The sequence below is a fragment of the Jatropha curcas genome, chromosome 8, assembly GCF_041381405.1.
Source record: "Jatropha curcas cultivar XTBG-Jc1 chromosome 8, XTBG_Jcur_1.0, whole genome shotgun sequence".
NCBI lineage: Eukaryota > Viridiplantae > Streptophyta > Magnoliopsida > Malpighiales > Euphorbiaceae > Jatropha > Jatropha curcas.
This window is the reverse complement of record NC_143158.1, coordinates 20,461,424-20,467,294: the sequence shown is the minus strand read 5'-3', so window position 1 is coordinate 20,467,294 and position 5,871 is coordinate 20,461,424. Positions and strand designations below refer to the sequence as shown.

The window sequence follows — 5,871 nt, the reverse complement described above, 5'->3', positions numbered from 1 at the left end:
TTCTTCGTTATGAACTCCGCATCCACACTAGACATCTGAATCAACCACTTAGACAGTCGTCCCTCTAGAGTAGGTGTTTTCTGCAAATACTTCAATGGATCAATTCTGGAGACGAAAGTGACCCTGAAGGAATCAAAATACGACCTCAATTTCTTTATCGACCACACTACTGCCATGCATGTTTTTTCAATCAGATTGTATTTCTCTTCGATAGGCAGTAGTTTCTTGCTGATGTAGTAAATGGCTTTCTCTACTCCAGCGGCATCCGGCTGTACCAACATTGCTCCCACTCCTGCATCTTCTATAGATAGGTACAAGATCAGAGGTTCTCCTGATCTTGGTGAACTGAGTACCGGTGGATTGATCAGGTATTTCTTTATGTGGTCAAAGGCTTTCTGGCAATCTTCGTTCCACTTAACTGGCTGATTCTTCTTCAGTAACTTGAAAATTGGAGCACAGGTGATGGATAACCTCGAAATAAATCTACTGATGTACTGAATTTTCCCCAGGAAGCTTCTCACCTGACGTTCCGTTTTCGGCGGTTCCATATCCTGAATGGCTTTTATTTTGTCTGGCTCAACCTCAATCCCATTGGGTCCTACAACAAAACCTAACAATTTTCCTTTCGTCACTCCAAATACACACTTCTTGGGATTGAGTCTCAAGTTGTACTGCTTGACTCGTGCAAAGAACTTCTCCAGCATCTTGTGAACCCCTACCCCAAATATCATAGGCATGTGAATGCGTGTGACTAAGGGCAGAAATGCACGTGAATGTATGAGTCGCCACCTTGTTTAATTATTTTAGGGTAAACTAGGAAAAACCCTAAGTGACTCCGATTTTAATTAATCTAATTACTAGATTAATTAACCCAATGTTAAGGCATGGTCTACGAACCCGAGGTGGATCCCGAGACTATGTCATGCTGCTGAACTAACCAAAAAATGCATGCTTTGCAAGGTGATTAATGTAATTTGGACCAATGAAAATGTTTATGTGATTTCGACTTGCCGCTCGGGGTTAAATCCCTAACGTGTCTACGTACTTCCGTTTGAATGGAAGATCAAAGTCAACGTAGTTCGATAGGCCTCTTTTAAAGGGCTTTGAAGGTGTATGCTTAATGCATGAGTGTGTGGATGCATTGTGCATGTTTGTTTAGGCATTTTGCCAAAGAGGTTGATTGATCCGTTGAGGCGTTTGTTGCCAAAAGGAAGTGTTTGATTGGGCTTATTGTTGCCAAAAATGGTTGTCGGGCGATTTGTCGCCAAAGTTGATATTTGGGCTTATTATTGCCAAAATTGATGTTCGGGCTTATTATTGCCGAAATTGATTTTGTCGGGCGATTTGTCGCCAAAATGATTGATTTTAAGGCTTTTAGCCGAAAATGGTTCATTTTAAGGCATTTTGCCAAAAATGGTCGATTTTAAGGCTTTGAGCCGAAAATGGTTGATTTTAAGGCATTTTGCCGAAATGAGTTGATTTAGGCAATTTGTTTGCCAAAAGTGTTGATTGGGCGATTGTTGCCAAAATTGATTGATTTTAAGGCTTTTAGCCAAAATGAGTTGATTTAGGCAATTTGTTTGCCAAAAGTGTTGATTGGGCGATTGTCGCCGAAATTGATTGATTTAAGGCCTTTGGCCAAAATGTGTTGATTTAGGCAATTTGTTTGCCAAAAGTGTTGATTGGGCGATTGTCGCCGAAATTGATTGATTTAAGGCCTTTGGCCAAAATGTGTTGATTTAGGCAATTTGTTTGCCAAAAGTGTTGATTGGGCGATTGTCGCCAAAATTGATTGATTTTAAGGCTTTTAGCCAAAATGTGTTAATTTAGGCAATTTGTTTGCCAAAATGATGTGATTTAGGCGATTGTTGCCAAAATTGATTTATTCGAAAGCTTTAATAGCTAAAATGTTGATTTAGGCAATTTGTTAGCCAAAATGATGTGATTGATTTAATTGTAGGCAATTTGCTGCCAAAACGTGATTGATTAGGGCTTTTTAGCTGATAGGTGTTAATTTTATAGTGTTTTAATATAGTTTTTATTAGAATTTTAGCAAGTTTTTATTGCTTTAATTTGATTTTTAAATCACTTTTAGTATAATTGTGTTCAAAAGCTTCCTTGACTTTTAATCCGCTTGATCTAAGAGAAAATTACAGGAATTTGGCGCAGAAAAGAGCTCTATATCACAAGGCACTTGACTTCTAGCACGCCCTAGCCGTGCTAAGTGGCATGCCCAAAGTCGCGAGCGCGACATTCACAAGCGCGAGCGCGACAATTAGAAAAAAGAGTCAGAAGATTTGCAAAGAAAAGTCGCGAGCGCGACATTCGTATACGCGGGCGCGAGCTGAAGTCGCGAGCGCGACATTCATATACGCGGGCGCGAGAAAGCACCTTTGAGAGGCAGAAAGAAGCACGCCCTGCCTGTGCTCTGTAGCACGCCCGTGCCTCAGGACTTCACTAGCCCGTGCTACCTAGCACGCCCCGTGCTTCACTAGCCAGACCTCCAGACTACAGCACGCCCAGCCCGTGCCATGAAGCACGCCCGTGCTGCCCAAGCGGAACCAGCGTGAATTTAATACGCAAATCAAGCTCTTTCTCACATGGGCCGACTTCAGGAAGTTTCCTAAACACACTAAACAAGACTTGGACCTATTCTTAGGGAAAAAGGAGTCCTAATCAAGAAAAAATCAAGAACCTAAACAGTCATGATCTCCTATAAAAGATTTTGCACTAAATAAGGATTCTATTTCCTAAAAGGAGTCAAACTTGCCTTCAGGAGCTCTATATAAAGAGAAGAACTATTCATAGCAGGGATCGTTTTTCTTTGTACACTTCTTTACATAGTTCTCTCTTCTCAAAGATTTCAAGCTTCAAATAATTGTGCTAAGATTCAAGGAAGCCATCAACATAGTTGTGATACAGTTTTTATTCTAAACTTTTCATCTTGTTTCTTTCTTTATTATTGTCTTTAAATATGATGAATGATTCAAGTGTGATTGAGTTTAATTTAATTACTATGTTTAACTAAACTTTTATACTAGGGATTTGATGTAATTTAATTCGATTCCAGCTTATAATATTAGATTTATTTTTCTTTGTTCTTGTTATAACTTATTATTGTGCTTAAGGCTTCCAGGCAGAAAAATTCCCCTGGATTGAATTATTTCAATAACATCATTCGGGAGAAGGGTTATTGATATGAATAAGGTAATAATTTACTTGAGAATAATAACTTGATGTGGAAACTATATGGTTTGACTCAAGGGGGGCTTTCATAAGTTAATAAAGTATTAAGTTGTGAATTCATAAAACAACCATAAAACCTAATGATCTGATTCATGTTTAATTTCACTATTAATATAGGTGATTAAATTGGATTAGAATAGCTAACAATAAATCGGGAGAGCTTGTTAGTAACCTTAGGGTTGTTTTCTCCTACTTGAACAATTAAACTTGATTAATGAACTAATAGAACAAGCTGGATAGAATTAAATGAAATCAAATTCCCTAGTAGCTTAATTCCCTGATTTCTTTTCACCTAAATTTTGTGTTTGATCTCTTTTACTTTGAATTTTATTTACTTTACAGCGAACTCCTTTTATCATCGTCTAAATAATAATAGGTTAACATAATTTTGGTAATTGATAAACAATCCATGTGGATACGATACTTTCTTACTCTATACTACTTGTTGCGATTTCGTACACTTGCGAAAAACGCTGTCAAGTTTTTGGCGCCGTTGCCGGGGATTGGCGTATCAATATCAATACGAATTACCCTGTTATTAATTTAGACACTCTTTCGTTTTTATTTAATTTTCTTTTAAGTGCTGTTCCAGGTGTTTTATGCAAAGAAGATCAAGGACAACTGAACCTTTAGTCTTTGACCTAGAAATTGAAAGAACCTTTCGTAGGCACAACGCTGCAAGAAAAGCAAGAGAAATAAAACTCGATCAACAAGCAGACATGGTCAACGAAAACGAAAACAGAAACGAAAACGTAGTTGGACCACCACTTCAACATCCGATCCGTACCTTAAGGGATTATACAACACCTAATCTGAATGGGACAACCTCAAGTATTACAAGACCTAGGGTAGAAGCTAATAACTTTGAGATTAAACCTGCAATTATCCAAATGCTCTCTACCTCGATCCAATATGGAGGTTTGCCTAGTGAAGATCCTAATGCTCACATCACCAATTTTTTGGAAATTTGTGCCACATTCAAACAAAATGGTGTTTTTGAAGATGCAATCAAATTAAGACTTTTTCCATTCACTCTTAGGGATAAAGCTAGAGCATGGTTACAATCATGTCCCGCTGGAAGCTTTACCACATGGGATGAATTAGCTCAAAAATTTCTAGCTAAATTCTTTCCATCCTAAAAAACCACCAAGTTGCGCAATGAGATAATGACATTTGCTCATCATGATCAAGAGAGCTTGTATGAAGCTTGGGAAAGATTCAAGGACTTGCTAAGAAAGTGTCCGCATCACAGTTTGCCCAAGTGGTTACAGGTACAAACTTTCTATAATGCTCTATCTCCTAATATTAAAATCACTTTAGATGCAGCTGCAGGTGGATCTTTTGAAAAGAAAGGTATTGATGAAGCATATGAGTTGATAGAGGAGATGGCAAGCAACAGCCACTACCAAAATAATACCGAAAGAAGAAGAACTGCAGGAGTCTATGAAATAGACGCCATTACAGCACTTAATGCCAAGGTAGATAACATGGTAAGGAAATTGGACATGTTAACTACTAACCCTGTGAATGCTGTTATGCAAATTTGTGATAGGTGCAATGGACAACATGGAATTGGGGAATGCATCATGGACTCTTTAAATCCACAAACTTTGGAGCAAGTGAACTATGTGATGAATCAAGGAAGAAAGAATTACCTTTATTCAAACTCATATGATAACAGGTTAAGGAATCATCCTAATGTATCCTATGGTAATCCTAACAATGCCTTGAATGCACCACCAGGTTTCCACCCTCCAGAAAAGAAATCCCATGATGACCTCCTCACTGCTCTTTCTAAATCACACATGGAATTCATGAATGAAACCAGAGAAAACCATAAAATCCAGCAAGCTGCAATCAGGAATTTGGAGATCCAATTGGGGCAATTTGCAAACATGATGGCATCTCGACCTCAAGGTATGTTACCTAGCAATACTGAAAAGAATCCAAAAGAACAAGTGCAGGCTATCACTTTGAGAAGTGGCAAACAATTAGATGAACCACCAAAGAAAGAAAAGGAAGTAAAAGAACAACCAAGGGTGCCTATCATTGACTTAGAGGAGAAAGAAAAGGTAAAACCTTATGTTCCCCCTGTCCCCTTTCCACAAAGATTAAAGAAAGCACAAGATGACAAGAGCTTCCTCAAGTTTTTGGATGTGTTTAAGAAGCTCCAAATCAATATTCCTTTTGCTGAAGCTCTTGCTCAAATGCCTAGTTATGCTAAATTCTTAAAAGATATCCTGAGCAAGAAACGAAAAATTGATGATCAAGGAACGGTAATGTTAACCGAGGAGTGCAGTGCAATTATCCAAAACAAACTGCCTCCAAAGTTAAAAGATCCAGGAAGTTTTTCTATCCCTTGTAACATTGGTAATCTTGACTTTGAAAAGGCTTTGGCAGATTTGGGTGCTAGCATTAATCTTATGTCCTATGAAGTTTTTAAGATGCTAGGTATGGGAGAGCTCAAACCAACAAGGATGTCTTTGCAATTAGCAGATCGTTCAATTAAATATCCTAGAGGGATTGTAGAAGACGTGCTTGTAAAGGTAGGTACATTCATCTTTCCTGTTGATTTTGTCATTCTTGATATTGATGAAGACAGGGAAGGATCTCTAATCCTTGGAA

At 38.2% G+C, this 5,871-nt stretch overlaps 1 non-coding gene across 1 annotated transcript; it reads right to left on the bottom strand.

Annotated features, from left to right (window-relative positions):
- Positions 1–4,394: 4,394 nt before the first annotated feature.
- LOC149494310 (small nucleolar RNA R71) lies at positions 4,395–4,500 on the bottom strand. Its single transcript, XR_016322328.1, has one exon. It is a non-coding gene; the product is annotated as a small nucleolar RNA R71 (small nucleolar RNA).
- Between the last annotated feature and the right edge of the window lie 1,371 nt (positions 4,501–5,871).